General features: G+C 43.6%; 1 pseudogene; it reads right to left on the reverse strand.

The window, feature by feature from the left end:
* LOC115108937 (protein O-mannosyl-transferase TMTC3-like) overlaps window positions 1-25,961 on the reverse strand; it is a 69,730-nt pseudogene that overhangs the window by 37,878 nt on the left and 5,891 nt on the right.

The raw sequence follows: 25,961 nt of genomic DNA on the forward strand, positions 1-25,961 counted from the left end.
GATTTTTAAAATATCACAAAAACCCAAACCCATAACCCTGCTACTTTCAGTCCAAAAACCCAAGTCCAAGATGGAAACAGATTCATTGCGACCAGGGTGGGTTGAAGAAAAGCGCTGTAATCACCATGATAACCATTGATAGGCTATAGGTGTAAGTGGGCTGGTGAACTCTAACCTACGGCATCATGATGTTACTAGAATACTGCCGCAAATAAATACACTGCTCAAAAAAATAACGGGAACCCTTAAACAACACAATGTAACTCCAAGTCAATCACACTTCTGTGAAATCAAACTGTCCACTTAGGAAGCAACACTGATTGACAATACATTTCACATGCTGTTGTGCAAATGGCATAGACAACAGGTGGAAATTATAGGCAATTAGCAAAGACACCCCCAATAAAGGAGTGGTTCTGCAGGTGGTGACCAGAGAACACTTCTCAGTTCCTATGCTTCCTGGCTGATGTTTAGGTCACTTTTGAATGCTGCCAGTGCTTTCACTCTAGTGGTAGCATGAGACGGAGTCTACAACCCACACAAGTGGCTCAGGTAGTGCAGCTCATCCAGGATGGCACATCAATGCGAGCTGTGGCAAGAAGGTTTGCGGTGTCTGTTAGCGTAGTGTCCAGAGCATGGAGGCACTACCAGGAGACAGGCCAGTACATCAGGAGACGTGGATGAGGCCAACAACCCAGCAGCAGGACCGCTACCTCCGCCTTTGTGCAAGGAGGAACAGGAGGAGCACTGCCAGAGCCCTGCAAAATGACCTCCAGCAGGCCACAAATGTGCATGTGTCTGCTCAAAAGGTCAGAAACAGACTCCATGAGGGTGGTATGAGGGCCCGACATCCACAGGTGGGGGTTGTGCTTACAGCCCAACACCGTGCAGGACGTTTGGCATTTGCCAGATAACACCAAGATTGGCAAATTCGCCACTGGCGCCCTGTGCTCTTCACAGATGAAAGCAGGATCACACTGAGCACATGTGACAGACGTGACAGAGTCTGGAGACGCCGTGGAGAACATTCCGCTGCCTGCAACATCCTCCAGCAACGATTTGGCGGTGGGTCAGTCATGTTGTGGGGTGGCATTTCTTTGGGGGGCCGCACAGGTCTCCATGTGCTCGCCAGAGGTAGCCTGACTGCCATTAGGTACCGAGATGAGATCCTCAGACCCCTTGTGAGACCATATGCTGGTGCGGTTGGCCCTGGGCTCCTCCTAATGCAAGTCAATGCTAGACCTCATGTGGCTGGAGTGTGTCAGCAGTTCCTGCAAGAGGAAGGCATTGATGCTATGGACTGGCCCGCCCGTTCCCCAGACCTGAATCCAATTGAGCACATCTGGGACATCATGTCTCGCTCCATCCACCAACACCACCGACTGTCCAGGAGTTTGCGGATGCTTTAGTCCAGGTCTGGGAGGAGATCCCTCAAGAGACCATCCGCCACCTCATCCGGATGTTCTAGCTGTGTCTGAATCCTGGCTTAGGAAGACCACCAAAAATTCTGAAATTTTAATTCCAAACTACAACATTTTCAGACAAGATAGAACTGCCAAAGGGGGCGGTGTTGCAATCTACTGCAAAGATAGCCTGTCCTACTATCCAGGTCTGTACCCAAACAATTTGAACTTCTACTTTTAAAAATCCACCTCTCTAAAAACAAGTCTCTCACCGTTGCCGCCTGCTATAGACCACCCTCTGCCCCCAGCTGTGCTCTGGACACCATATGTGAACTGATTGCCCCCCATCTATCTTCAGAGCTCGTGCTGCTAGGCGACCTAAACTGGAACATGCTTAACACCCCAGCCATCCTACAATCTAAACTTGATGCCCTCAATCTCACACAAATTATCAATGAACCGACCAGGTACCTCCCCAAAGCCTTAAACACGGGCACCCTCATAGATATCATCCTAACCAACTTGTCCTCTAAAGACACCTCTGCTGTCTTCAACCAAGATCTCAGCGATCACTGCCTCATTGCCTGCATCCGTAATGGGTCAGCGGTCAAACGACCTTCACTCATCACTGTAAAACGCTCCCTGAAACACTTCAGCGAGCAGGCCTTTCTAATCGACCTTGCCGGGGTATCCTGGAAGGATATTGATCTCATCCCGTCAGTAGAGGATGCCTGGATATGTTTTTTAAATGCCTTCCTAACCATCTTAAATAAACATGCCCCATTCAAGAAATTTAGAATCAGGAACAGATATAGCCCTTGGTTCTCCCCTGACCTGACTGCCCTTAACCAACACAAAAACATCCTATGGCGTTCTACATTAGCATCGAACAGCCCCCGTGATATGCAGCTGTTCAGGGAAGCTAGAAACCATTATACACAGGCAGTTAGAAAAGCCAAGGCTAGCTTTTTCAAGCAGAAATTTGCTTCCTGCAACACTAACTCAAAAAAGTTCTGGGACACTGTAAAGTCCATGGAGAATAAGAACACCTCTTCCCAGCTGCTCACGGCACTGAATATAGGAAACACTGTCACCACTGATAAATCCACCATAATTGAGAATTTCAATAAGCATTTTTCTACGGCTGGCCATGCTTTCCACCTGGCTACTCCTACCCCGGTCAACAGCACTGCACCCCCCCACAGCAACTCACCCAAGCCTTTCCCATTTCTCCTTCTCCCAAATCCGTTCAGCTGATGTTCTGAAAGAGCTGTAAAATCTGGACACATACAAATCAGCCGGGCTAGACAATCTGGACCCTTTCTTTCTAAAAATGATCTGCCGGAATTGTTGCCACCCCTATTACTAGCCTGTTCAACCTCTCTTTCGTGTCGTCTGAGATTCCCAAAGATTGGAAAGCAGCTGCGGTCATCCCCCTCTTCAAAGGGGGGGACACTCTTGACCCAAACTGCTACAGACCTATCTATCCTACCATGCCTTTCTAAGGTCTTCGAAAGCCAAGTCAACAAACAGATTACCAACCATTTCGAATCTCACCATACCTTCTCTGCTATGCAATCTGGTTTCAGAGCTGGTCATGGGTGCACCTCAGCTACGCTCAAGGTCCTAAACGATATCTTAACCGCCATCGATAAGAAACATTACTGTGCAGCCGTATTCATTGATCTGGACAAGGCTTTCGACTCTGTCAATCACCACATCCTCATCGGCAGACTCGACAGCCTTGGTTTCTCAAATGATTGCCTCGCCTGGTTCACCAACTACTTCTCTGATAGAGTTCAGTGTGTCAAATCGGAGGGTCTGCTGTCCGGACCTCTGGCAGTCTCTATGGGGGTGCCACAGGGTTAAATTCATGGACCGACTCTCTTCTCTGTATACATCAATGATGTCGCTCTTGCTGCTGGTGAGTCTCTGATCCACCTCTACGCAGACGACACCATTCTGTATACTTCTGGCCCTTCTTTGGACACTGTTAACAACCCTCCAGGCAAGCTTCAATGCCATACAACTCTCCTTCCGTGGCCTCCAATTGCTCTTAAATACAAGTAAAACTAAATTCATGCTCTTCAACCGATCGCTACCTGCACCTACCCGCCTGTCCAACATCACTACTCTGGACGGCTCTGACTTAGAATACGTGGACAACTACAAATACTTAGGTGTCTGGTTAGACTGTAAACTCTCCTTCCAGACCCATATCAAACATCTCCAATCCAAAGTTAAATCTAGAATTGGCTTCCTATTTCGCAACAAAGCATCCTTCACTCATGCTGCCAAACATACCCTTGTAAAACTGACCATCCTACCAATCCTCGACTTTGGCGATGTCATTTACAAAATAGCCTCCAATACCCTACTCAACAAATTGGGTGCAGTCTATCACAATGCAATCCGTTTTGTCACCAAAGCCCCATATACTACCCACCATTGCGGCCTGTACGCTCTCGTTGGCTGGTCCTCGCTTCATACTCGTCGCCAAACCCACTGGCTCCATGTCATCTACAAGACCCTGCTAGGTAAAGTCCCCCCTTATCTCAGCTCGCTGGTCACCATAGCATCTCCCACCTGTAGCACACGCTCCAGCAGGTATATCTCTCTAGTCACCCCCAAAACCAATTCTTTCTTTGGCCACCTCTCCTTCCAGATCTCTGCTGCCAATGACTGGAACGAACTACAAAAATCTCTGAAACTGGAAACACTTCTCCCTCACTAGCTTTAAGCACCAACTGTCAGAGCAGCTCACAGATTACTGCACCTGTACATAGCCCACCTATAATTTAGCCCAAACAACTAACTCTTTCCCTACTGTATTTAATATATTTATTTATTTTGCTCCTTTGCACCCCATTATTTTTATTTCTACTTTACCATTCCAGTGTTTTACTTGCTATATTGTATTTACTTTGCCACCATGGCCTTTTTTTGCCTTTACCTCCCTTATCTCACATCGTATATAGACTTGCTTATACTGTATTATTGACTGTATGTTTGTTTTACTCCATGTGTAACTCTGTCATTGTATGTGTCAAACTGCTTTGCTTTATCTTGGCCAGGTCGCAATAGTAAATGAGAACTTGTTCTCAACTTGCCTACCTGGTTAAATAAAGGTGAAATAAAATAAAATAAAAAAAATAGCATGCAAAGGCATTGTAGGGAGGTCATACAGGCACGTGGAGGCCACACACACTACTGAGCCTCATTTTGACTTGTTTTAAGGACATTACATCAAAGTTGGATCAGCCTGTAGTGTGGTTTTCCACTTTAATTTTGTGTGAGACTCCAAATCCAGACCTCCATGGGTTGATAAATTTGATTTCCATTGATCATTTGTGTGATTTTGTTTACATTCAACTATGTAAAGAAAAAAGTATTTAATAAGAATATTTCATTCATTCAGATCTAGGATGTGTTATTTTAGCGAGCAGTGTATTTATACACACACACATTTTTAATTTAACCTTAATTTTACTAGGCTGGTCAGTTAAGAACAAATTCTTATTTACAATGACGGCCTACACCGGTCAAAACTGGATGATGCTGGGCCAATAGTGCGCCGCCCTATGGGAGTCCCAATCATGAACTGTAACCTAGTAAAATCGTTGAAATTGTTGCATGTTGAGTTCATATATTTATATATTTGTACAGTGTATTTGATGTGTCTAGCCAAAATGCTAGACCTGATGCATGTTAAATAAATAATCAAATTCACCAATTTACACACAATTAAAAACATTCAGCATATATTTGGCCTTGTGTTTTAGGTTATTTTCCTGCTAAAAGGTGAATTTGTATCCCAGTGTCTGTTGGAAAGCAGACTGATCCAGATTTTCCTCTAGGATTTTGCCTATTCCGTTTATTTTTATTTTAAAAAAGGGAGTCCTTGCTGATAAGCATACCCATAACATGATGCAGCCACTATCATGCTTGAAAATATGAAAAGTGGTACTTCGTGTTGTGTTGGATTTACCCCAAACATAACGCTTTGTGTTCAGGACATTTCTTTTTTCAGTTTTACTTTAGTGCCTTGTTGCAAACAGGTTGCATGCTTTGGAATATTTTTTATTTCGTACAGGCTTCCTTCTTTTCACTCTGTCAATTAGATTAGTATTGTGGAGAAACTACAATGTTTTTAATCCAATCCTCTGTTTCTCCTATCAAAGCCATTCAACTCTAACTGTTTTAAAGTCACCATTGGCCTCACGGTGAAATCCCAGAGCAGTTTCCTTCCTCTCCGGCAATGGAGTTAGGAAGGACGCCTGTATCTTTGTCGTGACTTGGTGTATTGATACACCATCCAAAGTGTAATTAATAACTTTACCATGCTCAAAGGGATATTCAATGTACAGTGGGGCAAAAAAGTATTTAGTCAGCCACCAATTGTGCAAGTTCTCCCACTTAAAAAGATGAGGCCTGAGACACTTCAACTATGACAGACAAAATGAGAAAATAAATCCAGAAAATCACATTGTAGGATTTATGAATTTATTTGCAAATTATGGTAGAAAATAAGTATTTGGTCACCTACAAACAAGCAAGATTTCTGGCTCTCACAGACCTGTAACTTATTCTTTAAGAGGCTCCTCTGTCCTCCACTCGTTACCTGTATTAATGGCACCTGTTTGAACTTGTTATCAGTATAAAAGACACCTGTCCACAACCTCAAACAGTCACACTCCAAACTCCACTATGGCCAAGACCAAAGAGCTGTCAAAGGACACCAGAAACAAAATTGTAGACCTGCACCAGGCTGGGAAGACTGAATCTGCGATAGGTAAGCAGCTTTGTTTGAAGAAATCAACTGTGGGAGCAATTATTATGAAATGGAAGACATACAAGACCACTGATAATCTCCCTCGATCTGGGGCTCCACGCAAGATCTCACCCCATTTAAATTTACATTTAAGTCATTTAGCAGACGCTCTTATCCAGAGCGACTTACAAATTGGTGCATTCACCTTATGACATCCAGTGGAACAGCCGTGGGGTCAAAATGATCACAAGAACAGTGAGCAAAAATCATGCTGGAAACATCATGCTTTGGGGCTGTTTTTCTGCAAAGGGACCAGGACAACTGATCCGTGTAAAGGAAAGAATGAATGGGGCCATGTATCGTGAGATTTTGAGTGAAAACCTCCTTCCATCAGCAAGGGCATTGAAGATGAAACGTAGCTGGGTCTTTCAGCATGACAATGATCCCAAACACACCACCCGGGCAACGAAGGAGTGGCTTCGTAAGAAGCCTTTCAAGGTCCTGGAGTGGCCTAGCCAGTCTCCAGATCTCAACCCCATAGAAAATCTTTGGAGGGAGTTTTAAGTCCGTGTTGCCCAGCAACAGCCCCAAAACATCACTGCTCTAGAGGAGATATGCATGGAGGAATGGGCCAAAATACCAGCAACAGTGTGTGAAAACCTTGTGAAGACTTACAGAAAACGTTTGACCTCTGTCATTGCCAACAAAAGGTATATAACAAAGTACTGAGATAAACTTTTGTTATTGACCAAATACTTATTTTCCACCATAATTTGCAAATAAATTCATTAAAAATCCTAGTGTCATTTTCTGGATTTTTTTTCTCATTTTGTCTGTCATAGTTGAAGTGTACCTATGATAAATTACAGGCCTCTCATCTTTTTAATTGGGAGAACTTGCACAATTGGTGGCTGACTAAATACTTTTTTGCCCCACTGTATGTGTTTTACCCATGCGCCAATAGGTGTCCTTCTTTGCCAAAGAATCTTTGAAATTCACTACTCGACTGAGGGACCTTACAGATCATTTAAGGACATTTTTACTCCTGAACTTATTTAGGCCTGGGGTTGAATACTTATTGACATAAGACATTTCAGCTTCTCATTTTTAATTAATTTGTAAACTTTTCAAAAAATATAATTCCACTTTGACATTATGGGGTATTGTGTGTAGGCCAGTGACACAAAATCACAATTAAAATACATTTTAAATGCATACTGTAAACCAAAAGAAAATGTGGAAATAGTCAAGTGGTGTGAATACTTTCGGAAAGCATTGTGTAAATACTACAGACCCTAGTGAGTTACCCAAACCCACTTTTACTTCCGCACCTAGAAAAGTTCATCTAAACAAATATGTATTTCATATAAAGTGTACAGTATATACATACAGTACCAGTCAAAAGTTTGGACACCTACTCAATCCAGGGTTTTTCTTTATTTAAAATTATTTTCTACATTGTAGAAAAAAGTGAAGACATCAACGGTATGAAATAACACATATGGAAACATGTAGTAACCAAAACACAAATTCTTTGCTCATTGCAAAAGAAGCTTGAAAATCTGGAACATTAGTTGAATATCAATGGAAAAAGTGTTCCAAATCGAACCGTCGGTAGTAGACTACAATCTACAACACCGCTGGGAGGAAGGCAGTTGATAACACTGGCCAACAACACAGCTCATTCAAGTTGCACAACTTTTAGGACTAGGGGGTTTCCCCACACCCAGATGAAGCCTATTCCTGGACAAAAAAAGTACTTTCAAATGGAGATTCAACTGAAAGTGTGCAGGACTCAAAAGTAGGCTATTAATCTGGTTCTGGAAACCCAGCCCATCAAGACAAACATTCTATATCTAAAGGAAACAACCATAAATGGCAACTCAAGTAGTATTATTTGGAAGATGCTATACAAAGCACAGCAACACTTCATCAATGTAGCCAAAACAATAATGTTTCCTGTTGGTCTAAAATGAGTAGGCTATGGGGGATTTCTGCAGGGGGGATTAATTCAAATAACTTGTAATAATTGCCAAATCAAATAGGACATACAGTGGGGAGAGCAAGTATTTGATACACTGCCGATTTGGCAGGTTTTCCTACTTACAAAGCATGTAGAGGTCTGTATTTTTATCATAGGTACACTTAAACTGTGAGAGACGGAACCTAAAACAAAAATCCAGAAAATCACATTGTATTATTTTTAAGTCATTCATTTGCATGACATAAGTATTTGATACATCAGAAAAGCAGAACTTAATATTTGGTACAGAGATCATACGTTTCCTGTAGTTCTTGACCAGGTTTGCACACACTGCAGCAGGGATTTTGGCCCACTCCTCCATACAGACCTTCTCCAGATCCTTCAGGTTTCAGAGCTGTCGCTGGGCAATACAGACTTTCAGCTCCCTTCAAAGATTTTCTATTGGGTTCAGGTCTGGAGACTGGCTAGGCCACTCCATGACCTTGAGATGCTTCTTACGGAGCCACTACGTAGTTGCCCTGGCTGTGTGTTTCGGGTCATTGTCATGCTGGAAGACCCAGCCATGACCCATCTTCAATGCTCTTACTGAGGGAAGGAGGTTGTTGGCCAAGATCTCGCGATACATGGCCCCATCCATCCTCCCCTCAATACGGTGCAGTCGTCCTGTCCGCTTTGCAGAAAAGCATCCCCAAAGAATGATGTTTCCACCTTCATGGTTCACGGTTGGGATGGTGTTCTTGGGGTTGTACTCCTCCTTCTTCTTCCTCCAAACACGGCGAGTGGAGTTGAGATCAAAAAGCTCTATTTTTGTCTCATCAGACCACATGACCTTCTCCCATTCCTCCTCTGGATCATCCAGATGGTTATTTGCAAACTTCAGACGGGCCTGGACATGCGCTGGCTTGAGCAGGGGGACCTTGCGTGCGCTGCAGGATTTTAATCCATGACGCGTAGTGTGTTACTAATGGTTTTCTATGAGACTGTGGTCCCAGCTCTCTTCAGGTCATTGACCAGGTCCTGCCGTGTAGTTCTGGGCTGATACCTCACCTTCCTCATGATCATTGACGAGGTGAGATCTTGCATGGAGCCCCAGACCGAGGGTGATTGACCGTAATCTTGAACTTCTTCCATTTTCTAATAATTGCGCAAACGGTTGTTGCCTTCTCACCAAGCTGCTTGCCTATTGTCCTGTTGCCTATCCCAGCCTTGTGCAAGTCTACAATTTTATCCCTGATGTCCTTACACAGCTCTCTGGTCTTGGCCATTGTGGAGAGGTTGGAGTCTGTTTGATTGAGTGTGTGGACAGGTGTCTTTTATACAGGTAACGAGTTCAAACAGGTGCAGTTAATACAGGTAATGAGTGGAGAACAGGAGGGCTTCTTAAAGAAAAACTAACAGGTCTGTGAGCGCTGGAATTCTTACTGGTTGGTAGGTGATCAAATACTTATGTTATGCAATAAAATGGAAATTAATTACTTAAAAATCATACAATGTGATTTTCTGGATTTTTGTTTTAGATTCCATCTCTCACAGTTGAAGTGTACCTATGATAAAAATTACAGACCTCTACATGCTTTGTAAGTAGGAAAAGCTGCAAAATCGGCAGTGTATCAAATACTTGTTCTCCCCACTGTATGCACGCACCACTTTTCTGTTATTTATTTTATACGTTTTTGAAGTATTTTTTATTTTATTTCACCTCACCAATTTTGAATATTTTGTGTATGTCCATTGCATGAAATCCAAATAAAAATCCATTTAAATTACAGGTTGTAATGTAACAAAATAGGATGAAGTTCTGGGATTTGTCCCCTGGGAAAGATCGAACAGCGGACATATGGAGAGAGGAGGCGAGAGAAAGCGAAACAGAATATTGTGTTGTAGGACAGCTGAGCTGACACGAGAGCGGGCATTCGACTCTCAGTTGATACCGTTTCCACAGTAACATGACATGACATGACGTGATGAAACTAAGTTGCAAGCTACTTTCGTAGCAAGGTGTTGTTGAACAAGTTTCTTATGAAACACATTCTAGACACTGGAATCTTGCTATCTTGACATAACTGATTTGACAGAGAAATATCAGCTAGATAGTATAGGCAGCTGCAGCTATCATCAAGCTATGCTAGCTAGCTGTTGTCAGCTTGGCTAAGTACAAGGTCAGTGCAGGAATCGTCAAGAAAATGATGAACACGCTTCAAAAGGAGCGTTTTGACTGATGTCACGTCTATGCTAATATGGCAAAACAGTTGCTACCCAACAACTGTAACAATGTATTTGAGACACAAGAGCTTATTGTGCAAATGTATTTGTTTTTAAATAAACATTGCAGATGAAACGTAGTTTATATGTTGTCAACAATCAAAGTTAACCCTGTCTGTTTGCCACATAGTTGCGCACACGTCAGTTTTGTTGCTAAACATTCAACCCATCTTTAGAACTGAATTAGCTGACCATCCTGAGATGGCAAGTCAATCAGGAGGGGAGAAAGTCCTCAACATCAAAACTTTGTTCTCTCCATAGCAAAACTAGCTTAGCTTACCTCACTGTACTCATTACTGGCCTTGTTTGTTGTGATTGAATGGCAAAGACAAACCCAAGAAACACCAACATCAAACCACACCCCCAAGACAATTGTAGTTTGCCTTCAGTCATAGCCGCTAGCATTTCTTAATGATCATTGATGAAAAATGAGGCCAAATCAGGAAGTGCAGTCGCCCTATAACATTATAAATGATCATTTGTGGTGGTCTTTGTCTCATAGGGAGGGGTAAAAGCAACATTGTGAGGAAGTTCACTGACACGTATTGAGTCACAGAGAGAAAACAGTGAGGAGAAAGTACTCATGGGTCTGTTACACAATATACACTCCTCCCATCCATTTCTCTTCCTCTATCTATGGGCAGGCAGAGGATACAGTAGTAGATTCAGGGCAGGCATCCACACTGCTGAACTTTCCAATGCACAAAATCTGCCAAGCAGGGTCATTCAGAAGAGAACATTAGTTGTGCTGAGCCAGGCTGAGGATACGGAGAAATACTATCTGTTGGGACAAAATATTAAAACATCCCAAGGCTCTAGTTGTATGTTGGACAGAATTTGAATCGTCTTGAAACAAGGCCAAATCTTTACTTTATAAACACAGCAGGGTTATGTCTTAAGCAGAGGCGAGTGAAACCCAACATCAAGAGGTCATCATTCACTTTACAAGCAGAGTGAGTCAAATGTTTGTCTTCAATATGGGAATTCCACACTGCTGGTTTGATGTCTTTGGTGTGCCTATAGTTATGAGGTTTACAAACAATTTAAGGTCACAACTGGCAAACTTCAGGTCAGACAAAACAAACCATACTAGTGCAGACAAAACAAACAACACAAGCAGAAATATTCCATAACTTTCCGCACCACATAAGGATATCCATGTCAGCTGCCAAACGCACATAGAAAAATAAATGTCATCTGATCTGGCAAAACCACAACTACTAAAGCACTGACACGTTTTAACAAACCACAAACTCTCACCATGAGGACGGTCTGGTGGAGGAGTTTGAGTGGCGCAGGCCCAGGAGGCTGTAGAAGGCCAGGGTGGCAAGGTTCCTCCTGTCCAGAGAGCTCTCCACCAGAGGAATGGTCCCCATTGTCCAGTCACAGCACAGTTCTGATGGGTTGAGAAGGAGCCAGGCGTTCACTGGCAGCAGGTTGTTGAAAGTCAGCTGCCTGGCCAGAGTGTGGCTGACTGCCGCAGGGTTGTCAAACCTGGGGAGGGAGGAGAAAGAACGAAAGGGAGAGAGAAAATGGGTGAACGAAAATCCTGATGACAAAAAAAAATGGGGTTAGGTGAAGGGGAGAGGGGGTCAGGCTCACCGCCCGCTGGGTTGTCAAACCTGGGAAGGCAGGAGAAGAGAAGGGAGAAGAGCGAGAAATAGAGAGAGAAAGAGCGAGAGAGAACCATGGAGAGAGAGAGAAAGAGAGAGCGAGCGAGAGGGAGAGAGAGAGAACCATGGAGAGAGGGAGAGAGTCAGAAAGAGGGTGAGTGGATAATTGACAAGTTGGGTTAATAAATCTTGGATGGTAAATGGAAGAGAGAGAAAGAGGGTGAGTGGACAATTAAATAAAAGTTGGGTTGTCAAACATGGTGAAGGAGGAGGTGATAGAGAAAGACAAATGTCAGGTGAATAAGGAAATGGAGTAGAGTGGAACAGGCACAAAGAGGGTGAGTGGAGGCATACGCTTGACTAGACCAGGAGGGTGTGGACGAGAGGAGTAACTGAGAAGATGTTTATCTTTTTTTTTCTGAGAACCAATTTGTGCCAATTCAGCACTTATTAGCACTCAAGAAACATCCTTGCACAAATACTGTATGCTACCGTCATCTTTGTAGAGCCTCCACTACCTCCTATTTATCCTTTTCCCTTATAACTTTGAATGGACTGGCATTCATGACTCACATTCTTCGGGACCATGAGCATTATAGTGTGTCACAAATGGCTCCCAATTCCCAATGTAGTGCACTACTTTTCACCAGGGCCCATATGGCTTTGGTCAAAAGTAGTGCATTATATAGGGAATTGGGTGCCATTTGTGATGGGTCCTTAGTCTCCATGGCTCTGAGGAGCACCATTCAGACGTAATCTGTAAGGGTTAAACCAATTACTGCTAGCTCCCACACATAAATATTGTGATTATCCAAATATGCACCATTGTTATGTCTGGGAACTGGTTATTTTTCTGCTAACACTAATTATGAGATACAATCTGGAGACTGCCAGTGGATTAATTGATGAAGAATTTTAATAGAAACTAATCTTTAGGAATGTTATCTGCATGATGCCATCAAATGCCATCTGGTTGTTTATGTCTGGGATTGGAGATTAATAAAAAAATGTCACGTTAAAATGTTCCCGAGTTCTTCTGACTCCCTGACCTTGTTTAGGCTAACACCTGGAACCCAAAACAATATTTCACATTCTATTGGGGAATTATAGAATCTGATCATCCGGGACTTAGTTTCTAGATATGTCTGCAACATATCCATCAATGCCGGTTCTATTTCCCAATACTTTTAACAACCGCTGCGCCTCCCTACAAATACCCCAGTCACAGGGCCACAGTGACAGCCCACTCGTCGAACCTCTCAAGCTGTGAAATACAAGACACATTTCACTGCATAGATGACCAATTACATAGGCTAGGACCCCAACCCCATACATGTTGTAACCTTTACATTATGCAAGACATGTTTCATGTACAGCCGACCACTGACATAGGATAAGGTCCAATCCCCACGCATATTAACATTAAATACTGCAAGGATACAATTTATGTCTCTGCATTTGAAGTTTGAAGATAATTGACATCAGGGTATTGTTAGCTTATTGCAATTGCTTGGAGTTTCCAGGTACAGTAGCTAGCTCCTCTCAAATACAGGGAAATAGACCTAACTACTACAAAGCTGGGTGGTTAGCACTTTGTACTCAGTATCCTTTTAAAATACACTGGACAGTTGTAACCGCTTGTAACCATTAGGGAAATGTGAAAACCAGGCCACGCCTGTTCTATGGTAATGGCCCTCTGGAATGGGGTCCTGGTAACTTTCCCAGATGTGGAGAACAATGTTTTAGCTAATGTCGGCACATTGGCGCCATGACATAGGAATGTCTTCCACCACCACAAAGCACAGCTCAAACCTGTTAGGTCTGATGTAATTACTATACTCACCAAAAAGATGCCGGTGAAATTATGTTCACACTGCAATGCAATTTATTTTGTTTTTAAGACAAATTGCGCAATCAAATGATGGATAATAGATCTGATATAAATGAGTTTGTCCTCTAGCCATGTGTGAATTATGCCCTGGTTGGTGTTCCATTTCCACTTGACTTGTGGCTGTTGGTTTCACCACTAAGAAAGCAGTCATCCGAAGAGCCTGTATGTCTGCTCCATGCTATCACGGGAACTGCAACAACAGCCCTTCAAACCACAAAGAACATATTATGCCGCCTTGAAAATGCAGGTCCGATATGTATTTGGTTGCTCAATCGATCTTGTAAACAAGATCTATTTCTCACTGTATCTAGGCCTACACTTTTAAGGGTGAACAATGTTCATTGATTGGGTAACAGACAATGTACTGTTCCAAGTGGCAGGGCTACAATGAGCAGAACAGAGAATCTAGGATTTCCCAGGGTCATGGCTTCAATAGAAAAAATAATTGTATGTTGCCACGGAAACACATCCACGGCTCCACCCACCTGGTAAAGACGGGAAGCTGTGATTGGATGACCTGTACCCTGATGATGACCAGCAGCAAGGTGCTGATGAGGATTACGAGCTTGAGGAGTGTCTGCGGGACGGCGTAGGGGAAACCATCTTTACCCCTCAGCACCTGGAGCAGCATGGGTAGTGTGGACTGAGAAAGAAGGGGGGGGGGGAGGGGAGGAGAGGAGAGAAATAATTAACTGACTGATCAGTAAAATTGGAATCATGATGGGGTGAGGCCAGGTTTGTGTACTTTAGCTTTTTCATTCCAGTCTAGTCGACCTCCGGTTGAGAAACACTGATAATTTACAGTGCATTCGGAAAGTATTCAGACCCCCTTGACCTTTTACACATTTTGATATGTTACAGCCTTATTCTAAAATGGATTATAGTTTTTGTTCCTATCAATCTACACACAACACCCCATTACGACAAAGCAAAAACAGGATTTTAGAAATTTTAGCAAAAACAAACAAACTGAAATATCACATTTACATAAGTAATCAGACCCTTTACTCTGTACTTTGTTGAAGCACCTTTGACAGAAATTACAGCCTCAAATCTTATTGGGTATGGCGCTACAAGCTTGGCACACCTGTATTTGGGGAGTTTCTCACATTATTCTCTGCAGATCCTCTCAAGCTCTGTCAGGTTGGGTGGGGAGCGTCGCTGCACAGCTATTTTAAGGTCTCTCCAGAGTTGTTAGATCGGGTTCTAGTCCGGGCTCTGGCTGGACTACTCAAGGACATTCAGAGACTTGTCCCAAAGCCACTCCTGCGTTTTCTTGGCTGTGTGCTTAGGCTCATTGTCCTGTTGGAAGGTGAACCTTTGCCAAAGTCTGGGGTCCTAAGCTCTCTGGAGCAGGTTTTCATCAAGGATCTCTCTGTACTTTGCTCCGTTCAGCTTTCAGCATGACGCTGCCACCACCATGCTTCACTGTAGGGATGGTGCCAGGTTTCCTCCACACATGATGCTTGGCATTCAGGCCAAATATTTCAATCCTGGATTCATCAGACCAGAGAATCTTGTTTCTCATGATCAGAGTCCTTCAGGTGCCTTTTGGCAAACTCCAAGCTGGCTGTCATATGCCATCTACTGAGGAGTGGCTTCTGTCTGGCCACTCTACCACAAAAGGCCTGATTGGTGGAGTGCTGCAGAAATGGTTGTCCTTCTGGAAGGTTCACCCAAATCTACAGAGGAACTTTGGAGCTCTGTCAGTGACCATCGGGTTCTTGGTCACCTCCCTGATCACGGCCCTTCTCCACAGATTGCACAGTTTGGCCGGGCGGCCAACTCTAGGAAGAGTCTTGGTGGTTCCAAACTCCTATTTAAGAATGATGGAGGCCACTGTGTTCTAAGGGACCTTCAATGCTGCAGACATTTTTTGGGACCCTTCCCCAGATCAAATCAAATCAAATCAAATCAAATTTATTTATATAGCCCTTCGTACATCAGCTGATATCTCAAAGTGCTGTACAGAAACCCAGCCTAAAACCCCAAACAGCAAACAATGCAGGTGTAAAAGCACGGTGGCTAGGAAAAACTCCCTAGAAAGGCCAAAACCTAGGAAGAAACCTAGAGAGGAACCAGGCTATGTGGGGTGGCCAGTCCCCTTCTGGCTGTGCCGGGTAGAGATTATAACAGAACATGACCAAGATGTTCAAATGTTCATAAATGACCAGCATGGTCGAATAATAATAAGGCAGAACAGTTGAAACTGGAGCAGCAGCACAGTCAGGTGGACTGGGGACAGCAAGGAGTCATCATGTCAGGTAGTCCTGGGACATGGTCCTAGGGCTCAGGTCCTCCGAGAGAGAAAGAAAGAGAGAAGGAGAGAATTAGAGAACGCACACTTAGATTCACACAGGACACCGAATAGGACAGGAGAAGTACTCCAGATATAACAAACTGACCCTAGCCCCCCGACACATAAACTAATGCAGCATAAATACTGGAGGCTGAGACAGGAGGGGTCAGGAGACACTGTGATCTGTGCCTCGACACAACCCTGTCTCGGAGGTCTACGGACAATTCTTTCGACCTCATGGCTTGGTTTTTGCTCTGACATGCACGGTCAACTGTGGGACCTTGTATAGACAGGTGTGTGCCTTTCCAAATCATGTCAAATCAATTGAATTTACAATAGGTGGACTCCAATCAAGTTGTCGAAACATCTCAAGGATGATCAATGGAAACAGGATGCACCTGAGATCAATTTTGAGTCTCATAGCAAAGGGTCAGAATAATTATGTAAAGAAGTTTAGTTTTTTTATACATTTGTAAAAAATAAAATAAAAAATATTTAAAAAAAACACCTGTCTAGCTGTGTCAATCAATTGTGTGTAGATTGATGAGGAAAAACATGAATTGAATCCAATTTCAGAATAAGGCTGTAACGTAACAAAATGTGGAAAAAGTCATGGGTCTGAATACTTTCAGAATGCACTGTATACCCAGATGAATCAAGAATCTTTAATAGTTAGGAAACTTTTTCAAAATGAAGGCCTCTGGCTTTGGCTCTCTGATGGTTTTGTGTCATGTAACTAATTTGTCTATTTTTGATCAAGACGAAGGATAGCCGACAAAACAGCTGCTCACCATCATTCCATCTCAAGTACCCCTTTTGTGGTAAAAATGGGAGCTAGCCAGTAAAAAAACAAAACAATTGTCTCGTAACTCAAATCTATTACTGGGGTTTTGAGTGAGGGCGTGACCGTGCAGTGTGATGGTTGGAGCAACAGCGTGTTGCAGTGTGGAGTGAGGTTACCGGCGCTGGCCCGCGGTGTCTTACCCCTTGTGCAACAAACACCTCATGGACATAGATGCCAATGACTGTGATTCCCTGCTCCTTGCATAATGTGGCTGCAGCCAACAAAACCACGGTCACAGCAATGGGCGTCCACACTAGAGAGAAAGTCAAAAAAGGAGAAACATAGAGAATGGGATGTTGCCAGATGTCATAGTCATACGCACAATCATATCCTAATAAAACTTAGGTGCTGGGTTAATTAGTTTACATACACCTCAGCCAAACGCATATAAACTCAGTTTTTCACGATTCCTGACATTTAATCCTACTAATAATTCCCTGTTTTAGGGCAGTTAGGATTTCCACCTTATTTTAAGAATGTGAAATGTCAGAATAATAGTAGAGAATGATTTATTTCAGCTTTTATTTTCATTTGTCACATTCCCAGTGGTTCATAAGTTTACATACACTCAATTAGTATTTGGTAGCTTTGCCTTTAAATTGTTTAACTTTGGTCAGACGTTTCAGGCAGCCTTCCACAAGCTTCCCACAATAAGTTGGGTGAATTTTGGCCCATTCCTCCTGACAGAGCTGGTGTAACAGAGTCAGGTTTGTAGGTCTCCTTGCTCGCACATGTTTTTCAGTTCTGCCAACAAATTTTCTATGGGATTGATGTCAGGGCTTTGTGATGGCCACTCCAATACTTTGACTTTGTTGTCCTTAAGCAATTTTGCCACAACTTTGGAAGTATGTTTGGGGTTATTGTCCATTTGGAAGACCCATTTGCAACCAAGTTTTAACTTCCTAACTAATGTCTTGAGATGTTGCTTCAATCTATCCACATAATTGTCCATCCTCATGATGCCATCTATTTTGTGAAGTGCACCCGTCCCTCCTGCAGCAAAGCACCCCCACAACATGATGCTGCCACCCCCGTGCTTCAGAGGTCATTTCTCCAAAAAGTATGATCTTTGTCACCATTTGCAGTTGCAAATCACTGTCTGGCTTTTTTATGGCGGTTTTGGAGCAGTGGCTTCTTCCTTGCTGAGCGGCCTTTCAGGTTATGTCGATATAGGATTAGTTTAACTGTGGATATAGATACTTTTGTACCCGTTTCCGGCAGCATCTTCACAAGGTCCTTTGCTGTTGTTCTGGGATTGATTTGCACCTTTCGCACCAAAGTACGTTCATCTCTAGGAGACAGAACGCTTATCCTTCCTGAGCGGTGTGACATCTGTAAACAATTCTTGGGAAAATTACTTATGTCATGCACAAAGTAGATAACCGACAGACTTCCTAACCGACATGCCAAAACTATAGTTTGTTAACAAGAAATTTGTGGAGTGGTTGAAAAACTAGTTTTAATGACTCCAACCTAAGTGTATGTAAACTTCCGACTTCAAATGTATTGCATTATTTTATGGCCGGTTAGGCACCTATATGAGACTGTCAAAAGCCACAAACCCTACCACATGGCAAAACAGTCCATTACACCATAGCCTACGTGTCAACAGTTTTATGACAATGTGTGTCAAGTAAAGTGTTACCCAATATTACTAAATTTGCCCAAGTGTGTCATTAGACACGGACAGAATGCATCAGTGATTCGAATTTCCTGCTACATTCTGAGGAAACAACAAGACTGCCCGCCTGTGTGTGTGCATGGGTCTAACACCTTGTGTAGCCGTTAGCAATGTTGCTAATGAAAACAGTTTTCTGGTAGAAGGCAAGGCTTTCCCAAATACCTTCTCAGGTAAATGTTAACTACTAAGTAGCCTATGCTTATCGGTTTTAATAAAACACATTATTTGAAGGACAAATATTATTGTGGCAATTCCTATCTTGCAGTAAAACTGAACGACTACATTAACCGCTCTAAAACTGGCCCTACTGAGGCTAAATCACCATGGTAAGATATAGGTGAACATAGCATTCCACAGCATTCCTAACCTAGCCCACAATGTCTGCTGTGTGGATCGAGCAGTCAACAAGTCGAGCAGTCATTTGAAAGAGTAAGGACATTTCGGCGAGACAACTCAAAGGCGAAATCCATTAACGCCAAGATAATGGAATCCATTGCCCTTGACAATCAACCGTTCTCTGTTGTGGGAGATGTTGGCTTTCGCCGACTGGTCGAGCAACAGCACACACTTTTACATTTATTTTTTAAACTATTTTTCAGATGTTGCCCTACCGGACTTACACAGTAATAGCTTCACTGTTATTATCTTAACGACTGACATTTGGACCAGCGATATCTCCCCATGAGCATGCTGAGTCTGACAGCACAGTGTGTCATCGAGGATTTCGAACTGAGGAAAGTTGTATTGCATACTCATGAATATGCTGGTTGTCATACCGCTGCTGCCAATTCAATGGCATTTGAGAACATGTTTGAAACATGAACACACTAGCTAGCTCCATTCGAACAAATGACTTGAGAAATAAGCTCATCAACTGTGCCTGCAGCAGACGTGATACCCCACTGTCATGGCACTGAAACGCCTGCTCAACAAATGTGCACAAAATTTGAGATACGCACACAATTTTCCATATGCTTGAAGCTTATGGAACATTTCTGGGATCTTTTTTTTTCAGCTCATGAAACAAACACTTTACATGTTGCGTTTACATTTTTGTTCAGTGTAGTATTCTTATTCTAATTCCTAATTCTAACACCACTGATTCTGTCACAATAGTGGAGTAAGCATGCCCATTCTGACTTTGTCAATGCTAAGCTAAACAGTTAGCTAGCAAATAGTGAGCGATGTTAATGCTGACTAGTTTCTATGGAGTGAAGATGGCCCCTTTTCCCGATGAGGTGGATGTTTTTACTGGCTCACATTGGCGATTGAAACAGTTGCCCTTGACAACAGTTTGCCCACACAGGCTGTGAACAAGCGATTCAGTGGCATTCTCTCTTTACTGTGTCGCCACCATGCAAGATGCTATGTACAAGGACCGCTACTTTGATGCAGACAAGAAACAGGGTTGACGTGAAATGTTACATACACAGCTGGTCAAGATGGAAACGGACACAGATAGAGTGCACCGAGGAAGAGGCCACGGACAGACAGAGCTGAAATTTCACTGCTTGACATGTATGATGCAATCCTGGTTGAGAATGAAACAACTGTCACGACTTCGGCCGAAGTTGGTCCCTCTCCTTCTTCGGGTGGTGTTCGGCGGTCGACGTCACCGGCTTTCCAGACACCACCGATCTGTTTCATTTTCGTTTTGTTTTGTCTTGATCATACACACCTGGTTTCTATTGCATTAATTATGTTCCTTATTTAACCCTCTGATTTCCCTCCCCGTTTTGTGCGTTATTGTTTGTCATGTGGGTTCTCGTTGTTCATGCTTGGGATTATTGTATTTGTTCCTTGTTGGAATCTTACTTATTTTGGATGATTACTCAGAACTGTGTCCTGCGCCTGACTGCATTTTTTTCCATTTTACCAACGTCCTCACAACAACTGTGAAATAATCAAATGGTTTTGATTATGTTTTACAGGTAAATGCCAACAAAACAACTTTTTGGTCAGTGTGTGTGTGAGTAATCTTTATTTAACGAGACAAGTCAGTTAAGAACAAGTTCTTATTTACAATGACGGCCAGCCCCGGCCAAACCCAGACGACGCTGGGCCAATTGTGCGCTGCCCTATGGGACTCCCAAACACGACCAGATACAGCCTGGATTCGCACCAGGGACTGTAGTGACGCCTCCAGAACTAAGATGCAATGCCTTAGACATCTGTGTCCGTGCGTGTGTGTTAACTATTTAACTGTACTAGAATGCTTAAAAGGCAGCTAAAATCTTAAATATCGGTATCAATTTTTAAAAGTGTAGACTTTACCATGAAATGCTTACTTACAAGCCCTTAACCAACAGTGCAGTTCAAGAAGAGTTAAGAAAGTATTTACCAAGTAGACTAAAATAAAAAGTAACACAATAAGAATAACAATAATGAGGCTATACACAGGGTGCACCGGTACTGAGTCGGTGTGTGGGCGTACAGGTTAGTTGAGGTAATTTGTAAATGTAGGTGGGGGTGAAGTGACTATGCATAGAAAATAAACACGAGTAGCAGCAGTGTACCACTTGACGTGCGGTAGCAGAGAAAACAGTCTGACTTGGGTGACTGGAGTCTCTGAAATTTTATGGGCTTTCCTCTGGCATGCCTAATGTATAGGTCCTGGATGGCAGAAAGCTTGGCCCCAGTGATGTACTGGGCCATTCGCACTACCTCTGTAGTGCCTTACGGTCAGATGCCGAGCAGTTTCCATACAAGGCAGTGATGCAACCGGTCAGGATGCTCTCGATGGTGCAGCTGTAGAACCTTTTGAGGATCTGGGGACCCATGCCAAATCTTTTCAGTCTCCTGAGGGGGAAAAAGTTTTGTCGTGCCTTCTTCACGACGGTCTTGGTATGTTTGGACCATGATAGTTCCTTGGCCATGTGGACACCAAGGAACTTGAAACTCTTGACCAGCTCCACTACAGCCCCGTTGATGTCAATGGGGGCCTGTTTGGCCCGCCTTTTCCTTTAGTCCATGATCAGCTCCTTTGTGTTGCTCACATTGAGAGAGGTTGTGGTCCTGGCACCACACTTCCAGATATCTGACCTTCTCCCTATAGGCTGTCTCATCGTTGTCGGTGATCAGGCCTACCACTGTTGTGTCGTCAGCAAACTTAATGATGGTGTTAGAGTCGTGTTGGCCACGCAGTCGTGAGTGAACAGGGAACACAGGAGGTGACTAAGTACACACCCCTGAGGGGCCCCAGTGTTAAGAATTAGCATTACAGACGTGTTGTTGCCTACTCTTACCAACTGGGGGCGGCCCGTCAGGAAGTCCAGGATCCAGTTGCAGAGGGAGGTGTTTAATCCAAGAGTCCTTAGCTTAGTGATGAGCTTCGTGGGCACTATGGTGTCGAACACTGAGCTGTAGTCAATGAACAGCATTATCACATAGGTGTTCCTTTCGTCCAGGTGAGATTGGGCAGTGTGGAGTGCGATTGCGGCATTTGTGGATCTGTTGGGGCGGTATGCGAATTGGAGTGCGTCTAGGGTGTCCGGAAGGATGCTGTTGATGTGGAGCCATGACCATCCTTTCAAAGCACTTCATGGCTACCGACGTGAGTGCCACTGGGCGGTAATCATTTTGGCAGGTTACCTTTACTTCCTTGGGCACAGGGACTATGGTGGTCTGCTTGAAACGTAGGTATTACAGACCGTCAGGGAGAGGTTGAAAATGTCAGTGAAGCCATCAGAGACTCTGGGTTCGTGCCCAGGCTCTGTCGTAACCGGCCGCGACCGGGAGGTCCGTGGGGCGACGCACAATTGGCCTAGCGTCGTCCGGGTTAGGGAGGGCTTGGCCGGTAGTGATGTCCTTGTCTCATCGCGACTCCTGTGGCGGGCCGGGCGCAGTGCGCGCTAACCAAGGTTGCCAGGTGCACGGTGTTTCCTCCGACACATTGGTGCGGCTGGCTTCCGGGTTGGATGCACGCTGTGTAAAGAAGCAGTGCGGCTTGGTTGGGTTGTGTATTGGAGGATGCATGACTTTCAACCTTCGTCTCTCCTGAGCCCGTACGGGAGTTGTAGCGATGAGACAAGATAGTAGCTACTAAAACAATTGGATACCACGAAATTGGGGAGAAAAAGGGGTCATTCAAAAAAAGAAAAAAAAAGAAAGAAGAAAATGTCAGTGAAGACACTTGACAGTTGGTCCGCGCATTCTTTTGAGTACACGTCCTGGTAACCCGTCTGGCCCAGCGGCTTTGTGAATGTTGACCTGTTTTAAAGGTTTTGTTCATATTGGCTACTGAGAGTGTTATTATAGTCATCCAGAACAGCTGGTGTTCTCGTGCATGCTTCAGAGTTGCTTGCCTCGAAGCGAGCATAAAAAGGCATTTAGGTAGTCTGGTAGACTTGCGTCACTAGGCAGCTTGGGTCTGGGTTTCCATTTGTAATAGTTTTCAGGCCCTGCCACATCCGACAAGCGTCAGAGCCGGTGTAGTAGGATTCAATCCTAATCCTGTATTGACGCTTTGCTTGTTTGATGGTTCGTCTGAGAGCATAGCGGGATGTCTTGTAAGCATCTGGATTAGTCTACCGCTCCTTGAAAGCGGCAGCTCTAGCCTTTAGCTCAATGCGGATGTTGCCTGTAATCCATGGCTTCTTTTTGGGACATGTACGCACAGTCACTGTGGGGATGACGTCGTTCATGTACTTACTGATGAAGCCGATGACTGAGGTGGTGTACTCCTCAAAGCCATTGGATGAATCTCGGAACATATTCCAGTCTGTGCTAGCAAAAACAGTCCTGTAGTTTAGCATCCGTCATCTGATCACTTCCGTATTGAGCGAGTCACTGGTACTTCCTGCTTTAGTTTTTGCTTGTAAGCAGGAATCAGGAAAATATAATTATGGTCAGATTTGCTAAAAGGTAGGGTGGGGGAGAGCTTTGTATGCATCTCTGTGTGTGGAGTAAAGGTGGTCTAGGATTTTTTTCTTCTTCTCTGGTTGCACATGTGACATGCTAGTAAAAATTTGGTAAAACAGTAACTAGTAAGATAAGATAGTGACAATGAGTTCATGTTCATTTCCTTGAAATCAGGAGGGGGAAAACCAGTCAGTCACATCCCCATTCATCCCTCTCCTGTGATAACCATCATCGCTCAGAAATCAAACCCCTGAGTCATTATCTACCTTCTGACTTTCCTTCAAATCAGGCATCAACTGTCATTTTCCTCAGCGCAATGCCTTTATCTATTTCTCAACATGACCGCCCGCAGCCTTTAACAAGCTTCTCTTTCGAGTGAATTGATGGAGCTGACCGGACACTCAGAATGCTCAAACCCGTGTGTGTACACAACAAACAGGGGGACAATATTAGTGGAGGGCTACAGTAGACTCACCGATGGAGTGTTCGGCTCCTTTAGATCTGGTGTATAGGCCAGGAACGCAGCCAGGAGGAAGATGGAGGACAGGAGCTCCGCTCTTCCTACTGAACATGACACAGATTTGTGCCAGAGGAACCAAAAATGTTTTTAAAAAGTCAACATTTCTGGCACAAATATGTTCTTCTTTCATAAATGAATCAAAGAGTTCCACTTTCCCCATGACAGCCATTACCTGTCATAGGCACAAAGTTGAAAGTAAACGGTCAAAGTTAACGTTTCTGGCACAAAGATGTTCCCTCGTCAATCAATCATCCTTTAAAACACTTCCTGCTCAGTCTCTCTGGAGTTCACGCTTCTCAACATGTCTGCCAGGCATGCTTAAAATTGGCTGAAACCTGATTCTCCATGACAAAGGCTAAACTAAACCTACAATATGCACCCAACTGAAAACAACAAGACCGTAAATGAAAAGTATGCCAGTCACCTAGCCTAGAACTAAATCATGGAGGCAGTCAACAGAGGTAACTCACACTGGCGCCTTCCAGCCAGGGGCCACTTATAGAAATATATGAAGGATGATTGCCACCTTATGGTAGTACATGGAACTGCACATGTCCTGTTTTCACAAACGCAGATGGGGCTGGTAAATCCTGAACCAAGAGGAGAGCAAATCTGTGTCATGTTCAGTAGGGAGAAAAGGTTGAAACAAAGTGAGGTATTAACTGAACTTGACCAGTAAGAATAAGAACCTTGACCCAGGTGAGGTTGACTCACCTGACCTCTACCACATAGATGTCCTAAGATCAACACATAGACTGATACACAATTGCTAAACACTTGACTGTGACAGTCTTGCCTGACGACTCAAACTTAATTCTTCCGCTGCGCTATCGTTCACTACATACAGTACTTCAGTCTGAGACTGCAATTACTGAAATGTTTCGTGGTGACGTCAAAATGACAGTGTTGTACAAAACCAAGTCATCAGCAATTGGATCATCTCGAACCAATCTGAGTATCAAAGCCAATGACGAATATTCAAAATGTCGCTTTACCCGTGTGTTTTGGCTCTAGCCCAACCCATCGATTTCTGGGACCAATCAGACGGACTAGAACGTATTTACAGTACTCAGATCCAGATTCAATGTGAATTATAAACTAACGTCTGTGGTGTAGCATTTGGCCAAAGCAAGGAGTTTGTGTTGCCAGGCAAGTGACAGTCAGCCTCTTAACAACATACGTTGACAGACATCACTGTTATGCAGCATTTCCATCTCTCAACCACTTGCAACTATTGAATCCAATGAAACTATTCAAAGCATGCATCTTTCAGTTCCATCTTTAGGATTACCAATGTCATACAAACAAAGTTCTAGTTGAATATGTTCACTATGAATATGTTCAGGTACCAGACACAGATGCACACAAAAACTCAACGACACATTCAGAAAGAAAGCCATTCTAAAGATGCTAAAAGACAGAGGAATGGCACAACAGTCTCTTTGTCCATGTTTATCATGAAGGGGAGCTTCATTGCTCAGTGTATCAAATGAAAAACAAATGATCTGTTGAGAGAGAGATTCCAGACCAAGATAACGTGAAGGCCATTGGCCGGGCTACATTGTGAAATGGGTCCTTCCAAGCGATTGAGAGGCTGCACTCAGCTGAAGGAGCACTAGAGCTGTGTGACATCACAACTCCCTTTCCCAGAGTGGCAGAATGTTGTCTTTGTTTTACTATTCTGTTTTTGTTTTCAAATCTTCTATTCAGTTTTTCTAAGGCCTGTCTGGTTGCCGGTGCAACTCGGTTGAATGTGGTGAAATACAAGTACAAATTGGGAGTAAGGGGGTCAGCAAATAGGCAAGATGAGAGAAGTTGTTGTTGAGGTAGACA

Source organism: Oncorhynchus nerka, linkage group LG25 (genome assembly GCF_034236695.1).
Source record: "Oncorhynchus nerka isolate Pitt River linkage group LG25, Oner_Uvic_2.0, whole genome shotgun sequence".
NCBI classification, from domain to species: Eukaryota; Metazoa; Chordata; class Actinopteri; order Salmoniformes; family Salmonidae; genus Oncorhynchus; species Oncorhynchus nerka.